The sequence below is a fragment of the Taudactylus pleione genome, unplaced genomic scaffold (assembly GCF_031769625.1).
Source record: "Taudactylus pleione unplaced genomic scaffold, aTauple2 ptg001137l, whole genome shotgun sequence".
NCBI lineage: Eukaryota > Metazoa > Chordata > Amphibia > Anura > Myobatrachidae > Taudactylus > Taudactylus pleione.
Window position 1 is genome coordinate 677,784 of NW_028285538.1, and position 22,256 is coordinate 700,039.

General features: G+C 44.0%; 1 long non-coding RNA gene across 2 annotated transcripts in view; it reads left to right on the forward strand.

Annotated features, from left to right (window-relative positions):
• LOC148453506 (uncharacterized) overlaps positions 1-21,560 on the forward strand; it is a 69,696-nt gene extending 48,136 nt beyond the window's left edge. The window contains exon 4 of one of the 2 annotated variants that reach the window (XR_015874928.1): positions 21,331-21,560. This is a non-coding gene — a long non-coding RNA (uncharacterized LOC148453506). Of the gene's footprint in view, positions 1-2,077; positions 2,211-21,330 lie in introns of those variants that run through there. The other variant, XR_015874926.1, reaches the window with a different exon arrangement.
• The last annotated feature ends 696 nt before the right edge of the window (positions 21,561-22,256 follow it).

Genomic DNA, 22,256 nt, shown 5'->3' on the forward strand with positions numbered 1-22,256 from the left:
GGAGGACAGAAACCTCCTGTGGAGCAGAAGGGCATACAAAAAATTAGCCAAAAGTGAAGAAATTGGAGTTTATGGCCTGATGGAAGGAGGTAAGGGGGCAGAGGGTGTGATTCAAAGGTGCATGCTATGTCGATGCCGCACGCTAGTGGCCAATGTTTTCAATCTGCGCATGAGTTTCGATGATTACTGTTAGGATCATAAAACAAATTTAGATGCAAAGAGAGGCAATTTCAGTGGGTGTTCCTGGGCATGTCGTGGTCAGCAAATATGTCTTGAGCTATCATTGCACTGACTTCGTCATCGATGTTCAGAAAGAAAAATTACATCTGTCATAGGGTTGGTACAATCTTTGATGGTGCGTCCAATTCAGCCAATGGTGCGTCTTAATATGCACAGCAGTAGACTAGCGCTGCAGCTGGTGAGCATCTCTGTATGAATCTCATTGGTTGCAGCATTAGCATAACGACACAGTTTAGCTGCAGCAGAAGACACGGCTCTGGTAGTATGCACCTTCAAATCAGGTAGGGGTCAGAGTGCAGGCTCTGATACTTAGGGGTCAGAGGACAGGCTGTGATACATAGGGGTCAGAGTGCAGGCTGTGACAGGTTGGGGTCAGAGTACAGGCTGTAATAGATAGAGTGTAGGCTGCTCCAAGCCTCCCACTACCCAGAAGACAGCACAGTGGGTTCTTTGGCAGGGGGAGTTGGTGGGGCTGCGAGGGGAGGGGTGTGTGAGGAGGGGAAAGGGGCTGCAATGGGGGCAGTGGGGGTTTTGTGAGGGGGGTGCAGCAAGAGGGGTTGGGTGAGATGGAAGGTCAGTTGGTGCCATCATTTTGCAGGATGCCGGAGGGGAAGATTGGAGGAATGTGTGAAGTGGGAGGTGAGAAGGGCACAGGGCTGGTCCCAGAGGAGGGGCCAGTTCACAGTAACTAGCCACACACTGGTCAGAGCTAGGTTACAGGGCGGAGGAGGGCCCTGGAGGCCGGCAGAGAAGGGCTGTGTGGAGGTAGGAGGTGGAGCAGCTAGAAAGGGGATTATTTCTTTCTTCCTGGACCCTGCCCGTGGTTGGTAATCCATCCCAGACACCGGCTTTACTGCGCCCCGCGACCCAGTATATTGACAGGCACCACTCTCAAATGTTTTTTTGGGGGAGCCGCTCCCCTTTGTCCCAAATCCCCCCCGTTCCAGCGCCTATGAGTTAGAGTTTCTAAAATATTAGACGGTCATCTTCTGTGGAGTTGAGGTTAACCCTACAGTGGCTCCTTTTTTTTCTTAAGGATACATTTTAAAAAGGATATTTGATATGGACGGGTATCCCAGTGCTCCCATTTATATCCTGACATGGATGCATAGTCATTTAAGTCCTTTTGATATTTCACTTTCTTCATGTAATCAAGGTTTCCAATTTAGCTAAATTGCTTTCTAGCTTAGTATCACAATTAATTTAATGCTTTGCGCTGTTCATGGGATTCCTGCATGGTTTTAATCTGTAAACGTAAATGAGTAATGCTCATACTTAATTATTGACTGCATTAGCTGTAAGGAACAATCTGCTAGAATTTAATTCCATTTGATAACCAGCTCCACAGAATAAACAGTTGTGGGTTTTTATTTTTGATCTTCAAACTTCCCGTGAGATGTAATTTTGAAGAAAAGAAAGTCAGATCCCAAAAAACAGAACAGATATATATATATACACACATATGTTGTACATAAATACATACATAAATATATACATATGTTGTACATAAATATATATATAAATATATACATATGTTGTACATAAATATATATATAAATATATAAATATGTTGTTCATAAATATATACATAAATATATACATACAGTATGTTGTACATAAATACATACATACAAATAAATCGCACATGCTCTGCGCTCACCTAATACACGCCAAACTGTATTCCATTTAAATCAGGAAATGTTAGTTTCACATACTGCAATTTGTTTAAGCCAACTGTGTGAAAATATTCCCATCTGGCCAGTTCTCCACTGTCACTCAGAGGACATGACATGCTAGACAGCACACAGATTTTAATTTTGTTACCCTTTTTTTGTAGGTTGAGGTCTCCCAGCCAATAGGCTTAAAGAAACAGAGTCTCACCAAGCACAACAATTAGTGGACTCCTGGGGACTTGGCTGACAATAAACTTGTTTATTTATGGCTAGAAATGAGGTTCATAAGAAAAAGTGCCGTGGATTAAAGCCTATTGTCTATAATAAAATGTTGTGGTCACATTTTCTTATGCAACCTCAGTTGGTTGTCGCCCCATCTCACCCGCCCCTTCCCATCCCGCTCTCTGCCCTACACCACCTGCTCTTGGCCCTTCTCCCGTGCTGCTAATAATAATACTTACCCCCCCTCCATTCCCTGTCATCTTATCTCCTGGTGCGCTCGTGAATGTCACACTTAATGTGCATGGTGCACAAAGTGGGTCCAATATAATATATATTTATATATATATATAGATATCTATATATATATATATATATATATATATACAGTGTGTATATATATATATATATATATACACTGTATATATATATATATATATTAGGGGTGAGCGGGTTCGGATTTCTGAAATCCGAACCCCCCCGAGCCCCCCCGATCCGAGTCCGATCCGAGTCAGGCTCGACTTTTCCCGCCTGACTCGGATCTGACATCGAGGCAAAACGTCATCATCCCGCCTTCCGAGTCTCGCGGGTTTTGGATCCTATATAAGGTACCCGCGTCGGCGCCATTTTCTCACTCGGCTGTGGACAGTGAAGAGGGAGGGTGGGAGTTAGTGCTGTGTAGTGTAGTGTAGTGTAGTGCTGCTGTTGTCCACTACTTCAAAGTCCATAGGGGCTGGCTGTGTTGTGCTGTGCTGCTGTTGTTAATAGGGGCTGTGTCCACTACTTCAAAGTCCATAGGGGCTGGCTGGACTGTGTTGTGCAGTCAGTTCTCCATAGGGGCTGTGTCCACTCCAAAGTCCTGTGCAGTGTCCCAGTCCTAAAGGGGTGCTGTAGTGTTGTCCAGGGGGTGCTCTGTCCATCAGGGGTGCTCCCCCCAAGTGCTAAAAAAATAATATATTTTCTGTGTTTGTGAATTGTGTGCGCAGTAGCCGCACGTGCATCAACAAAGTAGTGCCAAGCGTGCGCCTGTGTCATAAGTAAAGGGCCGGCTGGCTTGACCGTTAAGGGTGCTGTAACCCCCGAAAGTACACTCCAGTCCAAACCAAAAAAAAAATTATTTTCTGTGTTTGTGAATTGTGTGCGCAGTAGCCGCACGTGCATCAACAAAGTAGTGCCAAGCGTGCGCCTGTGTCATAAGTAAAGGGCCGGCTGGCTTGACCGTTAAGGGTGCTGTAACCCCCGAAAGTACACTCCAGTCCAAACCAAAAAAAAAATTATTTTCTGTGTTTGTGAATTGTGTGCGCAGTAGCCGCACGTGCATCAACAAAGTAGTGCCAAGCGTGCGCCTGTGTCATAAGTAAAGGGCCGGCTGGCTTGACCGTTAAGGGTGCTGTAACCCCCGAAAGTACACTCCAGTCCAAACCTAAAAAAAAATTATTTTCTGTGTTTGTGAATTGTGTGCGCAGTAGCCGCACGTGCATCAACAAAGTAGTGCCAAGCGTGCGCCTGTGTCATAAGTAAAGGGCCGGCTGGCTTGACCGTTAAAGGGTGCTGTAACCCCCGAAAGTACACTCCAGTCCAAACCAAAAAAAAATTATTTTCTGTGTTTGTGAATTGTGTGCGCAGTAGCCGCACGTGCATCAACAAAGTAGTGCCAAGCGTGCGCCTGTGTCATAAGTAAAGGGCCGGCTGGCTTGACCGTTAAGGGTGCTGTAACCCCCGAAAGTACACTCCAGTCCAAACCAAAAAAAAATTATTTTCTGTGTTTGTGAATTGTGTGCGCAGTAGCCGCACGTGCATCAACAAAGTAGTGCCAAGCGTGCGCCTGTGTCATAAGTAAAGGGCCGGCTGGCTTGACCGTTAAAGGGTGCTGTAACCCCCAAAGTACACTCCAGTCCAAACCAAAAAAAAATTATTTTCTGTGTTTGTGAATTGTGTGCGCAGTAGCCGCACGTGCATCAACAAAGTAGTGCCAAGCGTGCGCCTGTGTCATAAGTAAAGGGCCGGCTGGCTTGACCGTTAAGGGTGCTGTAACCCCCGAAAGTACACTCCAGTCCAAACCAAAAAAAAAATTATTTTCTGTGTTTGTGAATTGTGTGCGCAGTAGCCGCACGTGCATCAACAAAGTAGTGCCAAGCGTGCGCCTGTGTCATAAGTAAAGGGCCGGCTGGCTTGACCGTTAAGGGTGCTGTAACCCCCGAAAGTACACTCCAGTCCAAACCAAAAAAAAATTATTTTCTGTGTTTGTGAATTGTGTACGCAGTAGCCGCACGTGCATCAACAAAGTAGTGCCAAGCGTGCGCCTGTGTCATAAGTAAAGGGCCGGCTGGCTTGACCGTTAAAGGGTGCTGTAACCCACAAAGTACACTCCAGTCCAAACCAAAAAAAAAATTATTTTCTGTGTTTGTGAATTGTGTGCGCAGTAGCCGCACGTGCATCAACAAGGTAGTGCCAAGCGTGCGCCTGTGTCATAAGTAAAGGGCCGGCTGGCTTGACCGTTAAAGGGTGCTGTAACCCCCGAAAGTACACTCCAGTCCAAACCAAAAAAAAATTATTTTCTGTGTTTGTGAATTGTGTGCGCAGTAGCCGCACGTGCATCAACAAAGTAGTGCCAAGCGTGCGCCTGTGTCAAAAGTAAAGGGCCGGCTGGCTTGACCGTTAAAGGGTGCTGTAACCCCCGAAAGTACACTCCAGTCCAAACCAAAAAAAAATTATTTTCTGTGTTTGTGAATTGTGTGCGCAGTAGCCGCACGTGCATCAACAAAGTAGTGCCAAGCGTGCGCCTGTGTCATAAGTAAAGGGCCGGCTGGCTTGACCGTTAAGGGTGCTGTATCCCCCAAAAGTACACTCCAGTCCAAACCAAAAAAAAAATTATTTTCTGTGTTTGTGAATTGTGTGCGCAGTAGCCGCACGTGCATCAACAAAGTAGTGCCAAGCGTGCGCCTGTGTCATAAGTAAAGGGCCGGCTGGCTTGACCGTTAAAGGGTGCTGTAACCCCCGAAAGTACACTCCAGTCCAAACCAAAAAATAATTATTTTCTGTGTTTGTGAATTGTGTGCGCAGTAGCCGCACGTGCATCAACAAAGTAGTGCCAAGAGTGCGCCTGTGTCATAAGTAAAGGGCCGGCTGGCTTGACCGTTAAAGGGTGCTGTAACCCACAAAGTACACTCCAGTCCAAACCAAAAAAAAAATTATTTTCTGTGTTTAGCCGCACGTATATATCAAATCGATATAACATAAATGGAGGACCAAACTTTCTCCGATAAAAATAAAATAGAGAAAGATCAAGAACCACTTCCTCCTAGTGCTGAAGCTGCTGCCACTAGTCATGACATAGACGATAACATGCCATCAACGTCGTCTGCCAAGGCCGATGCCCAATGTCATAGTAGAGGGCACATACAATCCCAAATGGCAAAGTTCAGGAAAATGACCTTGAAAAAGACATTTAAATCAGCTGAAGAGAAACGTAAACTTGCCAATATGCCATTTACGACACGGAGTGGCAAGGAACGGCTAAGGTCGATCCCTAGTATGTTCATGACTAGTGGTTCAGCTTCACATGACGATGGAAGCCCTCCTCCCACTAAAAAAATCAAAAGAGTTAAGCTGGCAAAAGCACAGCGAAGAACTGTGCTTTCTAAGAAGATATCACAAATCCCCAAGGAGAGTCCAAGTGTGGTGGTGGTTGCGATGCCTGACCTTCCCAGCACTGGACGGGAAGAGGTGGCTCTTTCCACCATTTGCACGCCCCCTGCAAGTGCTGAAAGGAGCACCCACAGTCCACTTGCTGATATGCAAATTGAAGATGTCACTGTTGAAGTACAACAGGATGAGGATACTGGTGTAGCTGGCGCTGAGGAGGAAGTTGGCGAGGAGGATTCTGATGGTGATGTGGTTTGTTTAAATCAGGCTCCGGGGGAGAGTTGTTGTCCGTGGGATGAAAAAGCCCATCACGGTCATGCCTGGGCAGAAGACCAAACATTCCACCTCTTTGGTCTGGCAATATTTCTATCCAAATCCGGACAACAACTGTCTTGCCATATGTACCATATGTAAAGGTGAAATAAGTAGGGGTAGGGACGTCAACCACCTAGGAACATCCTCCCTTATACGGCACCTGCAGCGCGTTCATAAAAAGTTACTGTCAAGTTCAGAAACTTTGGCTAAGACCGTAAGCAGTCCAGGGACACCTAAATCCCGTTGTCCTGTTGTATCCAAGCGCCTGCAAACCACACCATCAACTCCCTCCTCGTCAATTTCCTCCTTAGTCAGGATCGGAAGTAGTCCTGCAGGCCATGTCACTGGCATGACTGACTCTCCTATCCGGGATTCCTCTGGAGGATCCTGCATTGCTACGCCTACTGCTGCCGCTGCTGCTGTTGCTGCTGCTGGGAGTCGTTCATCATCCCAGAGAGGAAGTAGGAACACCACTACTTTTACTAAACAATTGACCCTCCAACAGTCCTTAGCGAGGAGGATGAAGTACGACAGCAGTCATCCTGAAGCAAAACGTATAACTGAGGCCTTGACTGCTATGTTGGTGTTAGACGTGCGTCCGGTATCCGCCATTAGTGCAGTGGGATTTAGACAATTGATGGAGGTAGTGTGTCCCCGGTTCCAAATCCCGTCTAGATTCCACTTCACTAGGCAGGCGATACCGAGACTGTACAGAAACGTCAGAAAAAGTGTCCTCAGTGTCCTGAAAAATGCCGTTGTACACAATGTCCACTTAACCACGGACATGTGGACAAGTGGAACAGGGCAGACTAAGGACTATATGACTGTGACAGCCCACTGGGTAGATGTATCACCTTACGCAGCAACAGCAGCAGCGTCACCAGTAGCAGCATCTCAGAAACGCCAGCTCGTTACAAGGCAGGCTACGCTGTGTATCACCGGTTTCAGTAAGAGGCACACCGCCGACAACCTCTTAGAGAAACTGAGGGAAATCATCGCCCAGTGGCTTACCCCACTTAGACTCTCCTGGGGATTTGTGATATCTGACAACGCCACCAATATTGTGCGGGCATTACATCTGGGCAAATTCCAGCACGTCCCATGTTTTGCTCACACAATAAACTTGGTGGTGCAGAATTTTCTGAAAAGCGACAGGGGCGTGCAGGAGACGCTTTGGGTGGCCCGAAAAATTTCTGGCCACTTTCGCCATTCAGCGACTGCGTGCCGAAGACTGGAGCGCCAGCAAACACTCTTGAACCTGCCCCGCCATCACCTGAAGCAAGAGGTTGTGACGCGGTGGAACTCAACCCTCTATATGCTTCAGAGGATGGAGGAGCAGCAAAAGGCCATACAAGCCTATACATCCACCTATGACATAGGCAAAGGAGGGGGTATGCACCTGACTCAAGCGCAGTGGAGAATGATTTCCGTGTTGTGCAAGGTTCTCCAGCCCTTCGAACTTGCCACACGTGAAGTCAGTTCAGACACAGCCAGCTTGAGTCAGGTCATTCCCCTCATCAGGCTTTTGCAGAAGCAGCTGGAGAAAGTGAAGGAGGAGCTAAGACGGAGCGATTCCGCTCGGCATGTGGGACTTGTGGATGAAGCCCTTCATTCGCTTTGCCAGGATTCCAGGGTGGTCAATCTGTTGAAATCAGACCACTACATTTTGGCCACCGTGCTTGATCCTAGGTTTAAAGCCTATGTGGTGTCTCTCTTTCCGGCCGACACAAGCCTGCAGAGGTGCAAAGACCTGCTGGTGAACACACTGTCAGCTGAAGCGGAACGTGACACGTCAACGGCTCCTTCTTCATTTTCTCCCGCAACTGGGGCTGCCAGGAAAAAACTTAGGTATCCTAAGCAACCCGCTGGCGGTGGATGCAGGGCAGGCAGGACCAAGTTTGGACATCTGGTCCGGACTGAAGGACCTGGCAACAATTTCTGACATGTCTACTGTCACTGCATATGATACTGTCACCATTGACAGAATGGTGGAGGATTACATCGGTGACAGCATCCAAGTAGGCATGTCAGACAGTCCATACCTGTACTGGCAGGAAAAAGAGGCAATTTGGAGGCCCCTGTACAAGCTGGCTCTATTTTACCTGAGTTGCCCCCCCTCCAGTGTGTACTCCGAAAGAGTGTTTAGTGCAGCCGGGAACCTTGTCAGCGAAAGGCGTAGGAGGTTGCTTCCACAGAATGTGGAGAAGATGATGTTCATCAAAATGAATTATCAGCTCTTCCAGGGAGACCAGCCTCCAGAAGGTACAGAGGGACCTGTGGTGGTGGATTCAAGTGGGGACGAGTTAATACTTTGTGAGGATGAGGATGTACACACTGAAGAGGGTGAGGAATCGGTGGATGAGAGGAGGATGAGGATGACATCTTGCCTCCGTAGAGCCAGTTTGTGCAGGGACACATTAATTGCCAGCTTGTTTTGTGGGGGGCCCAAACGAACCAATCATTTCAGCCACAGTTGTGTGGCAGACCCTGGCGCTGAAATGATTGATTTGTTAAAGTGTGCATGTCCTGTTTATACAACATAAGGGTGGGTGGGAGGGCCCAAGGACAATTCCATCTTGCACTTCTTTTTTTTCTTTGCATTATGTATGTTTGGGGGCCTAGTTTTTCTAACTGCCATCCTGTCTGCCACTGCAGTGTCACTCCTAGATGGGTCACGTGTTTGTGCCGCCCACTCGTGTCGCTTAGCATAGTCATCCAGCTACCTCGGTGCAACCTTTTGGACATGAAAACACTATTGTGAGGTGTGAGGTGTTCAGAATAGACTGGAAATGAGTGGAAATTAAGGTTATTGAGGTTAATAATAGCATAGGAGCAGAGAAACCAACAAATTCTGTGATTTTAGCTGTTTTTATGCTTTTTAAAAAAAAAATACAGATCCAAAACACAAAACCCAGAACCCAAAACACGGAAGGGTGGTTTTGGCAAAACCAATCCAGATCCAAAACACGAAGAAAGATCCAGATCCAAAACCAAAACACAAAACACGAAAAGTGGCCGGTGCACACCCCTAATATATATATATATATATATATATATATATATTAGAGATGAGCGGGTCCGAGCCCACCCAAACTTTGTGATACAATTCGAGATCCGAGTGTGGCTCATGGTTTCCCCGCGTGACTCGGATCTGAGAACAAGGCAAAACGTCATCCTCCCGTAGTCAGATTCTCGCAGGTTTTGGATTATATAAAGGTCCTGGTGATCGGTGCCATTTTCACTCCGGCTGTGGAGAGTGTACAGAGCTGACGTGCTCTGTTCTTCTAGGGTGCAGTCAGTGTTGTGTGTTGTTGTCAGTGAGTTGTCACTATTTGTTCAAGGGTGCAGTGTTGTCAGGCTGGGGCTGCAGTACATAAAGTGGGGGGTGCTGCTATGGCACTCACTGTTGTCCTGTCAATCAAGGGGCAGTACATAAAGGGCTGCTGCTGTGTTGTCCATAAAGGGGCTTGGGCTGCAATACATAAAGGGCTGCAGTACATAAAGGGCTGCTGCTGTGTTGTCCATAAAGGGGTGCTACTGTGCTGTCCTGTCAATCAAGGGGCTAGGGCTGCAGTTCATAAAGGGGTGCTGCATCATCCAGGGGTGCTCTGTCAATCCAGGGGTGCTCTTCCTCAGTGTAAAAAAATAAAAGTTAAAATTAATTTTTTTTTGTGTGTGTGTACTAGGTAGTTACCAGTTAGTAATTTGTGACTCTGCAGGTGGTCTGTCTGCACTCCGCTGCTCTGCAGGGGTGCTTTATTGTCCTTAAAGGGGTGTTGTGTTGTTCATCAAGGGGATGCTGCCTCGTCCAGGGGTGCTTTTCCCAAGTATAGAAAAAAATAAAAGTGAAATAAAATTATCATTCTTATTCATAAAAAATATTGTGACACTGTAAGTGGTAGCGCAGTGTTTTACTAATAAAATATCTTGTGACACTGTAAGTACTCCTTCCTCCCTGCCTACCCCATCTGTGTCATCCCTGTTTGTCTGTCCCTCCCCCTTAGAATGTAAGCTCCTATGAGCAGGGCCCTCTACCCTCTTGTGCATCTCCTTACTATACCTTCATCTACTTCTTACTCTCTACCAGGGCACCGAACACTTGATTGCTTTGCATTGTTGCTTATCTGGGTGTTATGGTCGTGAATGTAGCAATGTACATTATCCATGTCCTGTAATGTATTGTAATGTATTGTACTGTACTGTAAGTCACTGTGTATCAATCTATTTGTTTATGTACTTTGTAAGGCGCTGCGGAAAACTTGTGGCGCCATATAAATAAATGATAATAATAATAATAATAGTAGTGCAGTGTAATACATTTTTCACTTCTTTCCTCAATAGTGAATAAATGATTAGTCTACATGCCGACTTCAAGACCACAACAAAGTGCTAAATAACATGCGTAATATATGAGTTATTCTTTTCTTATTCATAAAAAATCTTGTGACACTGTAAGTGGTAGCGCAGTGTGTTATTCTAAAAAAGTACAAACAAGCAGTCCAGCGTCAGCTAGCTCCCTTCTCTCTGCTAGATCAAAGCACCTGCCATCTTCACCGACCAACACCTTCGTCAACAATATCAATCATGAAGCGATTGGTTTGTTTGGGCCCCCACAAAACAAGCTAACAAATGGCAGCTGACATTGTTGGCAAAGATCTCAATGTGAACAAATTGGCTTTACAGAGGCAAGATGTTGTTGCCATCATCATCCAATTCCTCACCCTAATCAGTGTGTACATCATCTTCACACAATATTAATTTGTCCCCGCTGGAATCCACCATTACAGGTGCCTCTGTAATTTTTGGATGTAATTGGCATAGAATTTGAAGTTCATTTTGATGGACATCATCTTTTCCACACTTTGAGGAAGTAGCCTCCTAAGCCGATCGCTGACAAGGTTCCTGGCTGTGCTGAAAACTCTTTCTGAGTAAACACTGGAGGGTGGGCAGCTCAAGTAAAGCAGAGCCAGTTTTGTGCAAGGGCCTCCAAATTGCCTTTTTTTCCTGCCAGTAGTCAAATGAACTGTCTGACAAGCCTATGTGGATGCTATCATTAAAAATGTAAAATAGTCCTCAACCATTCTGTGCATGGTGAATGTATCAGATGGATTCATGGTAGAGGTCTCATTAATTATAGGCAATTCTTTTAGACACAACAGATGTCAAAACTTGGTTGTGTTGACTCATCTGCATCACCAGTGGGTCTTTTGGGAAAGTTTATTTTTTTCTCGCCAGATTAACTTGCTGGGAAAACTGAAGGAGAAGCCATTACTGCATCACGTGCCACTTGAGCTGACAATTTGCTTACCAACAGCTTTTTGCATGTCTTCAGATCTGTGTTTGTTGGGAAGAAAGACACAACATATGACTTAAACCTTATATCTTGAATCTTGCGTTTGCTCTGTTCATCTTGTCCACATATCTGTGGTTCAGTGGACAGTGGGAACAACGGCATTTTGGAGGACACTAATTACATTTTTTTTAATGTTCCATTACAGGCTGGGAATTGCTTTTCTAGCGAAGTGGAACCTAGATGGGATTTGGTAGTGAGGACACAGGACCTCAATTAATTGTCTAAAACCCATTGCACTAATGGCGGATATCGGAACGCACATTTAATGCCAGCATAGATGTTATGGCGTCACTGATCCGCTGTGCAACTGAGTGACTGCTGTCAAACTTGCTTCCCCTTGCAAAGGATTGTTTAACAGTTGATTGTTTTTTGACCTACTACTAGTAGTCTTCCTGGTTCCCTTCTGGGATGAAGATCCACTCCCAGCAGCAGCAGCAGGTCTAGCGCTCAAGGATTCTTCTGAGGAATCCAGGTTAGGGGAGGACTGAGTTAGCCTTATCAAACTGAATGCAGGACTAGTTCTGATCATGATTGTGGATATTGTTGATGAAGGTGTTTTCTGTGAAATTTCTGAGCGCACAGTTGGTTCCTGTGCCTTAAAGTTTTAACATTTTCTGAAACATCTACAAGAAGAAGGGCTTACATCATCATAAGAGGCATAACCACCAGTCATAAATAAAGGCCAAGGCATTAGCCTTTCCTTTCCACTTTGTGTGGTGAAAGGCATTTTGACAATTTTCTGTCTTTCTGCAGCTAATGTTCCCTCTGATGTTTTTTCTTTACCACTTTAAAAGATTGGTTCTTTGATTTTAGTTGCCCTGACTTAAGCCCTGTATGCACTTAGGCATCGGCTTTATTAGATGACGTAGATGGAGTAATATCAACATGACTGGTGGCACTGGCAGCAGCTCCAGCACTAGTATGTGGTTCCTGCTCTCCTCTCAACTGATGGTTCTCCATATCAACAAACACAAACAAAGTGGGGTACAGCACACATGTAAATTTGTACCAATTTTCAATATTACACTGCAGTATCAATGACCTATAGTGTCATAATATTTTTTATGAATAATACACTGCGCTACCACTTACAGTGTCACAATATTTTCTATGTATAATACACTGTGCTACTACTTACAGTGTCACAATAGTTATTATGAATAGTACACTGCACTACCACTTAGAGTGTCACAATATTTTTTATGAATATTACACTGTGCTAGCACTTACAAAAAACAGAGTTGCAGATGCACTATGCGATCATTACTGTATACATTTAAATTTATTATATAGAATTTCAGAGGTAGTTTGTATATCAATGGCCACTGATATGGGCCTGCCCACCGGCATAATGGTCACCTCATTGAGCAGGTCCCTAACACTCTGGGGTTCACATCTGGGACGCAGGGCACCCCAAAAGTCAGCCCAGCCAAAGACCTCCCCAGGGCATCACACGAAAGAAAGGGTGACAGTGAAGTGTTAATGTATCAGGTGTGTAAAGTAATTAACAAGTGTTATAATAATGATAAGGGTAGAATATGTGTGAAAAATACATAAATAATAAACAAACATGAAAGTGATATACAAAGTGACTATATGTATTAAATGGTGATGCCCTGGAGAGGTCCAGCCGGAGCAGCTCAGGGGGCCCCACACCCAAACGCTCACCCCAAATAAACTGACACTAACAATATAAATAGGACTTACTTGTAATTATGCCTGTTGCCTGGTGCAGTCAAATGCTAGGTCCCTGCTTAAAAACATATGAGGGGGAGGGGGGAGGGGTGCAAATCTAGACTGGAGCAATCTCAGGCTTCAGATGTGTGTATAAATACACAATATGGAGTTTAAGGAGGGGCTCTAGACTGCACAGATGTGCAGTCTAGAGCCCCTCCTTATACTGTGCTACCACTTACAGTGTCACAATATTTTTTTATGAATGATACACTGCATTTCCACATAGTGTCACAATATTTTTATGAATACACTGCGCTACCACTTAGTGTCACAATAATTTTTTATGAATGATACACTGCATTTCATCTTAGTGTCACAATATTTTTTATGAATAATACACTGCAATACCACTTACAGAGTCACAATATTTTTTATGAATACACTGCGCTACCATTTATAGTGTCACAATATGTGTTTAATATTATACTGCATTTCCACTTACAGTGTCACAATACATGTATATTACATTATGGTTACACTTACAGTGTCATAATATTTTTTATGAATACACTGCGCTACCACTTACAGTGTCACAATACTTGTTGAATATTACACTGCATTTCCACTTACAGTGTCACAATACATGTATATTACACTGTGGTTACACTTATAGTGTCACAATACATGTATGAATATTACACTGCACTATGATTTATAGTGTCACAATACGTGTATGAATATTACACTGCAGTCTGACCAGCAGCGACACAATAAAAAAATAATAATAATATAGTGCACTGGGGTATAGCACAAAAAAAAAAATATTATTAGCTTTATTATTTTTACACAAGGCAGAACGGACAGAGCAGCCCTGGATGGACACAGCAGCCCCTGCCCCTGGATGGACACAGCAACCCTTGTATTGACACAGAAGCCCCTGCCCTGGATGGACACAGCAGCCACTGCCCCTGGGTGGACACAGCACTCCCTGCCCTGTATGGACACAGAAGCCCCTTTGATGGACACAGCAACCAGTGCCCCTGGATGGACACAACAGCCCCTGCCCTGGATGAATACAGCAGACCCTGGATGGACACAGCAGCCCCTGCCCCTGGATGGACACAGCAACCCTTGTATTGACACAGAAGCCCCTGCCCTGGATGGACACAGCAGCCACTGCCCCTGGGTGGACACAGCACTCCCTGCCCTGTATGGACACAGAAGCCCCTTTGATGGACACAACAACCAGTGCCCCTGGATGGACACAACAGCCCCTGCCCTGGATGAATACAGCAGACCCTGGATGGACACAGCAGCCACTGCCCCTGGACGGACACAGCAACCCTTGATGGACACAGCAGCCCCTGCCCTGGAAAGACACAGCACCACTGGACAGACACAGCACGTCTGTTCACTTTACTCTCCACAGCCAGAGTGAAATGGCACCGATGACCTTTATACTTATACCTTTATACCTTTATAGTATCCAAAACCCATGAGAATCAGAAAGTGGGATGATGACGTTTTGCCTCATTTTGGGATCCGAGTCAGGTGGGAAAACTGAGTCCCGGTCCAGATCGTGAAGTTTGGGTGGGTCCTGTTCGCATTGGACCGGACCTGCTCATCTCTATGTATAATAAACTTTTATTAAAACATTCATGTGTCTTGTATTTATTTTAATATTTTCTTTATAGGCTACTACAGGTGCCAGCGGGCCCTTAATGTACGGGCATGTAGGCACTTGTGGTTCTCCAAAAACCAGCATGCTGGGACCTGTAGGCCGCCTGTAAATGTTACCATACCAGGAACCCCGCACCCACCACCACCAAGGGTGTGGGGCATAGCACTGGGCTTTCAGCCCAGTGCTGGTTGTTGCTCGGGAGGGGGGACCCCATTTTATTTTTTGTAGAGCCCCACTTTCCGAGGAATTCCAGCCCTGGGATGTCTAGTTTAAGTGGGGGTTAATGTGATGGCAGGGGGACCCCACACTAAGTGTACCCCTCTATGGCATTATCCTCCTGGCTGGTTCAGCCTGGTGCTGGTTACTGTTGTATAGGAGGAACCCTACGCAGTTTTTATTTTATATGGGGTGTGGTGTTAATCAGCCAGTGCCTCCCCAGCCATTGACCTCACCGCACCTCAATGTTTTTAAACTATGTTAGACAGCAAGAAAAAACTCCTTGGAGACAAATGCTTAATCAGTTTGTAATTCAATAGAATAAGGCAGGATTTAATTAAAAGATGTGATCATTATCATAAATTACAAAATCCCTGCAGGAAGTGTTTTGGGATTTCTGTTTCAAAAATAATACAGAATATTTTTCAAACTGAGAGCCTGGATGACAGACATTGGATAGGGCTGTGCTGCAGATAATGTTGATGCTGTGACCTCAATGCACATACACACACAACACTTGGAAAGGCACTGCGCAGTTTTCAGAACTTAATTGGATAAAAAGCATATGCTGAAATACTGCCATGCACCTGTCTTCAGAAGCTCTTGTCTGAAATTCAGGCCTTACAAAGACTATCATCACTTGTGTAGACTCTTAGGGCCAAATGTAATAGGGGGAGAGTTTAGAAAATGTGAGAGTTTAGCAGTAAACTCTCACATTGGTCGAGTTTTATCTTCAAAATGGGAAAACATCTGGATGAGAGTTTTCTGAGTCTGTAAAACATGTGAGCTTGCCTGTTCTCTGACTCTCACCCTATTACATTTGGCCCTTAGGATCAGTAATAGTCAAGAAACACTTTATCTTTGTAATATTAGATATTATTCACATATAAAAACACAACTCTAAAAATAGCCTAATATTTGTCATTCTTTGGCATATTTTTAGTGTGTTCTATTTGGCTCTGAAGTCAGAGTGCGTCAAAGATAGAAATAATTTTACAGTAGCTTCCCACATGGTGTCTGCAATTCCTCACTCTTGTCCAGTGATATAATTAGTGGTCTATAGACCCAAGTGTATATTTTGGGCCAGCACCCTCCCCTTACTTCCCTCATGTGCTTAAGAGAAACACACAAAAAGATTACATGTGACAGGCATACAGTGCTTGCTTGAAAACACAAACAACCAGCAGTTATTTAAGGCTAGATTTACTAAGCTGCGGCTTTTGCAAGCTGCCAATTATCAGCAGTTTTGACCCTGAAATTTAAATTGACAATAATATTAAAAGCAAAGCATTGTCTGATCTTCCATTTATTATTATTGCCATATTTAATTTTAGAATAACCACAGAGAATCGGTGGCTAGTAAATCTACAGTTGCAGAAGGGTGTACAGAAGCCAATACTAAGATATCTGGTGGAAAATTCATTTAAGGTTTCAAAATTATTCCATTGGGTCAAAATTGCAGCAAGAGTCAAGAGAGTACAGTTTTAAAGCTCTGAAATACTGTAGGACAGTGGTTCCCAAACTGTGTGCCGTGGCACCCTGGGGTGCCTCAGGACACTTGCAGGGGTGCTTCTGGTTGGTGGTCCAGCACTAAATAAAATAATTTTTAGTTAGTGTGATAGGCAAAACCAGTGCTAATGCCTGCCAATCAAAAAATATTTGGATAAAAAAAAGCGCAGCCCTGTCATCTAGCACATAACTGACCCTGAGGGTGACATATAAGCACAATTATTTCATTTAATTTTTGCTGAATTTTTCTGTAAGAAACTTTTGGCCCAGGGGTGCCGAGAATAAAATGCTGATACTCTAGGGCGCCGTGATTCGAAAAAGTTTGGGAATCACTGCTGTAGGATGTAATTTTAATTTGACTTTGCACGGTGAAGCACCTTACACAGGTTATTTGTAAAACAGTGATAAGTCCTTGCGTGAAAGGACAGTCAGCAGCAGCAAAAAACATTTCCTGCTTGAAAACTCATCGCCCCAGCATGAAATTGTAATAGCAAGTGATCCATTGTAAGTTATAGCTTTTTTATTTGCAGAAGCAAAGTTTTTCAGCACAATAAACAGTATTGAAAACTAAAGGTGGGTACACACTATAGCGATATATCTGCAGATGATGGTCGTTCATACACACTGAATGACCATCATCTGCATGCTGTAGCGGGTCGGGCCGGACTGGGGGCGGGTATGGGGCGTGGACTAATTGCGGAAGGCGTGTCCACGCCCTCTTAAAAAAAAACCCCACCATTTACGATGCGGCGCTGCGCGCTGGGGAGGGGGGCGCTGTGTGCCCCTCAGCCCGGTGCACAGCCAATGGGGGCGTGATCAGCGGGATCGCTCCTCCCCTTTGGCATAGGAGACTGCTCGGGCTGCTGCTTTAGCAGCCTTGGGCAGTCTCCCAGTGCAGCCCAGCACACAGCAGCGTGTGCTGGGCTGCTGTGGATGGGGAGCTGTGCCGGACCCGGGTAAGTAGTACCCGCTCGCGGCTCCCCCCCCATCTGTGTACGGGTGATCGACTGATCGCCCGTACACCATTGCTGATGGACAGATATGTCTGGGGACATATCTGTTCATTGGCTGTGCAGCACAGCCAATGCGATATGTCTGTGAATGATGTTATTCACAGACATATCATCTGTACACACCGGCTGACAGGGGCACGATATTTTGGCCGATCAATTGATCGGCCGATATATCGGCCAGTGTGTACCCAGCATTAAAAAACTTTCTAGGGTAAAAAAAAAAATCTTTACTTCTTTAGGTGTGTGGTTTATCGTGACAAGTATTTAATAACTATATACTTGTCACAATATGCCCCTCCCCCACACTGGGATCTGTAATACCCCTTTCCACCAGCAGCAATAATCGAGGTTATTGCACATGAGCGTGCAGCAACCCGGGTTACTGTGCAGTGTGAAAGTGCAGGGTTGAAATTAGCCGGGTCAATTGACCCGGCATTTCAACCCTGGTCACTAGAAGGGTTAAACGTGTATTCAACCCTGCTCGTGAAGCCTTATGAAAGGAAACCCGGGTCGAAGCGACCACGTCCCGTTCTCTGCATAGGAAGACACGGCGCTTGGAGATGAGATCATCTCCAAACACCGGATCCACACATGATGGCGTTATCGACCCGGCATTAGTGCTGGGTCAGGCCGCCTGTCTGTATGGGGTCTCAGCTGGGTTGCGCGAGGGATGGGCGCGTGAACATCATCCCGGTGAGACCAGGCAGTCTTTTGGAAAAGCTGTATTAATCACCCTATTTATGTTTGACTAATGAAGTTCCCAGTACTGACGTGTTAATAGTCTTTTGGGATGAAGAAGTTAGTAAAAGAAACTGCACCCATGGAAAATAAGTTGGGAAAATAAATAAATTAAATATGCCTCCAATACTTCAGCTGGTTGTACCCTGGAGAGTCCGAGAACATGCAAACTCACATGCTTAATAGACTAAAAAAACTCACAATTTAAACTCTCATCCAGATGTTTTCCCATTTTGAAGATAAAACTCGAACAATGGGAGGTTTTACTGCTAAACTCTCATTTTCTAAACTCTCACCCTAATACATTTGACCCTTTAATGCCACACATTAAGTTAACATAAATATGGTGTTTGGAGAAACATTAAGGGGGGAATTAAATTGCAGGCAAAAGTGATACAGTTTCACGGGTGTTAACTTATTGCGCATATTGCTGTTAGTATCACTTATCGCCTGTTATTGGATGTTAACTTATGCAAAATAAATTAATTAGAAAATGAGTGTTAAGTGTTTCACCTGATAATTCCTGTTGGGTTTTTTATGTGTTAAGTATAGGTGACAATGGGGAAATCTGCCTGTAACCCAAAAAGAAAAACTAATATTGGATAACAGTATGGAAGTCTATTTGTGGCCATAATAAACGTATTTGGGGTTCTTAATTTGTGGCAAATCACTGTTGTAAGCATTTTTCTAAAAAAGTGAAAAAATTATAAAAAGTAAGTGTTTTTTTGTAGCATAATAAATGCTCTACTTAAAGTGGGGATGCTTATAAATTCCTGTAAGTATATGTTTGTGTCATTTTAAGCCACTTTTAAAAAAAACTTCCAAAAATACCTCTAACGCCCACCTGCAATCTTAAAAACACCTGTCCCACTCATACAGCACCCCCATATACCTGTCCCACATTAATTAACAAATTTTTCTGCATTTTGCACATTTTCACCCCAATAATGACATGTCATTATTAGCCAAATTAAGATAATTAAAACATTCAAAGTGGCTAAGTAATCACTAAGGAGGGTGTCCCAGTGGTTCTGAACCAAGGGCCCAATTCAGACCTGCTCGCTAGATGCGTTCACAAACAGCTGTCAGATGCCAAAGTATGCAAATCCCGCGATCACACGGCAAGATATTAGTACGCCCACTATGTCTTGGTGAGCGATCGCGGTGTGTATTTAGACTCCTACCAGCCTGTCACAAGATGCCCACTTTCCCTTAGTAATACACGTCATCTCCAGGAAGTGTATTCAACAATCGGTAACATCGAGTAACATTGGACCCATACGCAGCACTTGTTGCTGACCATACCCTACCGCAAGCACTGCGAACGCTTCACTGTGTAATTCAGCCATGTGATGTGTATTATGACACTGCATCTTAATTATGCACGCCTCTGAAATGGCGTTAAGATGCACAAACACGCCTGCGTTCGCACCACCACACCCCCATTTCCATCGACCAATCCCTGTCACCACCCACAAACGGCTCGTCCTGTTACTCATTCTAGCGAGGCGTCTATGTACAGGGTGTGAACGCTTCCTGATCACATGGGCTAGTTTGCGCGCGCACTGCTTCTTATACGCACACGCACATTGCAAACATCGGCAGCCTACGTGCAAACGCAGCCTAGAGAGCGGGTCTGAATCGGGCCCCAAGTCCCGACACTTTTTACCTGCAGTTGAATTAGGCGGTAACCGGTTATCACATCTAACTGAATTCCCCCATAAAACAGACTCCGTTTCCAGTACCACAAACAGAGATGCTCAAATTTGGTTGAATGTGGTTCTTGAACTTGGTGGATTGGCTCTAAAGTGTGATAAATACTTAAATATTAGATAGTAGTGCTTTTTGGATGCTTTTTTTTCTGCTTGTGGAATTTCTCGGTGTAGATATAAGTTTTGCTGTTGCTAAATCTATTATATAAGTGGTTCACGAACTTTCTTGAATCACGGCGCTCTACAGTATTAGCATTCTTTTCATGACATCCCTAGACAAAAAGTACCTTATTAATTTGAGGCCTTTTTAAAAAAAATTTTTTTAGCAATATCAGGCGATAACAAAGATTTTTTTGTCACTACTTATAGCGGCGATATAAAATCTTTAGTGGCCTAATATACCTCAAAAATATTATTGGGGCAGCTGTGTTATACTGGCCGGACTGGTTTGCCAGGCAGTCCTGGTCCCCCCTCCACATACATGGCATGGCTTTGCAGGCTCACAAATGCACACTGAACTTGGGCTCCTTTTTGCAGATCAAAAAAAAATTTTTTTTGTAAAAATATAAAAAACACTTTATTAATCCCCTTGATAAAGTCCTATAGATGAAACGCGTTTGGTTTGCTCTACCTTGGGCTTGCTGTACCTTGACCCCCCTTGAATGGACAGATAAGCTGATAATATTTATGTTTTTTGTACGTGTGTCTTTTTACCATTTGATGTCACTGTGTTATTAATAAAAAAAATGTTGTTTTGGAAAAATCTATCATGTCCTCTGTTAATATTTGGGGAAAGGAATGTTCCCTATAAGGAAAAAAGATCTCTTAGAATTTCCTTTGTGTTTTATATAATAATAACATACAGTGCAGTACAGTACACACTATGTTGGTTTTATTTTTGTTTTTTCCACATATCGCTCTCTATGGTCATATGACCGAAGACCCCTCACCAGATAAGTTATTTATAAATCATCCTTTTTGGTCTCACTTGTGATTTAATTTAAATATTTTAGACACAAGTAGGTGCTTCTTTTATCATTTCGTTACATTTATCATTGGGTACCAATCCTTACCACTATTTTGGAGCAGCCACTTAATTATTATTTAAGGTGTGTCACATTTTATAAGGAAGAAACATTCCTCTATCACATATTGTTTTTCACTATTTGTAGTGTTATATCACAATCAGTGCGCCTCTACATCTCTTACACGACTTTATTTTAGTGTTTATTTAGAAAATCTTGGTTCAGTAGTTAATTTGCCTTATGAAACAGCGAGTTTGTTTGTTTTGCGGGACAGTTATTGATTACGCTCTGTGTTTATTTTCTTTACTGGACAGTTGAAGTATAAGCTGGGACACCCTGCAATATACTTAGCATCGTGCTGGACACACTGTAATTATAACATCGTGCTCAGCATTGTAATTAGGTAATCCCTATCTACAATCTGCTTGGAAACACTAGCAGACATTTTGGAGCCACTGCACAGTGGATAACAGAGAAACAAGACTGTGCTCTTTCCAACTGCCTGGCCAGAGACATCATTAAAGGAATCTGGAAAATGATCCGACTGACCCATAATTCACATCAAGACGAGGAGGATTAAATACTATTTATGCTTAGAATTACAAGTTAGTTGGTGCCTTCAGCTAAAATGTCACAATAACTGTATAATAATAGTTTTATTCAGACAGACTTCTAAAAGGGTACATTTCAGATGACTGCATAAAACAAAACATAAACTGCTAAAAATTTATTTATTTATTTTTTTTTTTTTTTACATATTTAGTAAACAGCTCAAGATTGAATTTATTAACAATGAATTCATGCCCAGATATGTTTTTTTTAACTGGCCTATATATTTGAGACCTGTAACCAGTATATTATGCAAACCTGCATACTGTGAACTGCAGTCACCTCTGGACTGTCTACAATGCAGCCATGTGACTTTTTATGGTTTCCACACTGCGCTTTCCAAAAAAGTGAACTATGGCTATGTCTAAAGGCGCACATCCACTTGCCGATTTCTATAAGCGATTGAACGATATTGGTAATGATATCGTTATCGTTCAATCGCTCATGAATCGTGCATGGATCAGGCACATTCATGTCGGAAACTACCAGCGATGCGTGCTCCTGCTGGTCGTTTCCGACATCAATCATCGCCCAAACATGCTGGTCAACCTGACGATAACATCAGGTTGAGCATATTAGGGGATGATTGATGTGCCTACACTGCATGACTGAACGTTCAGTGTAGGCACAT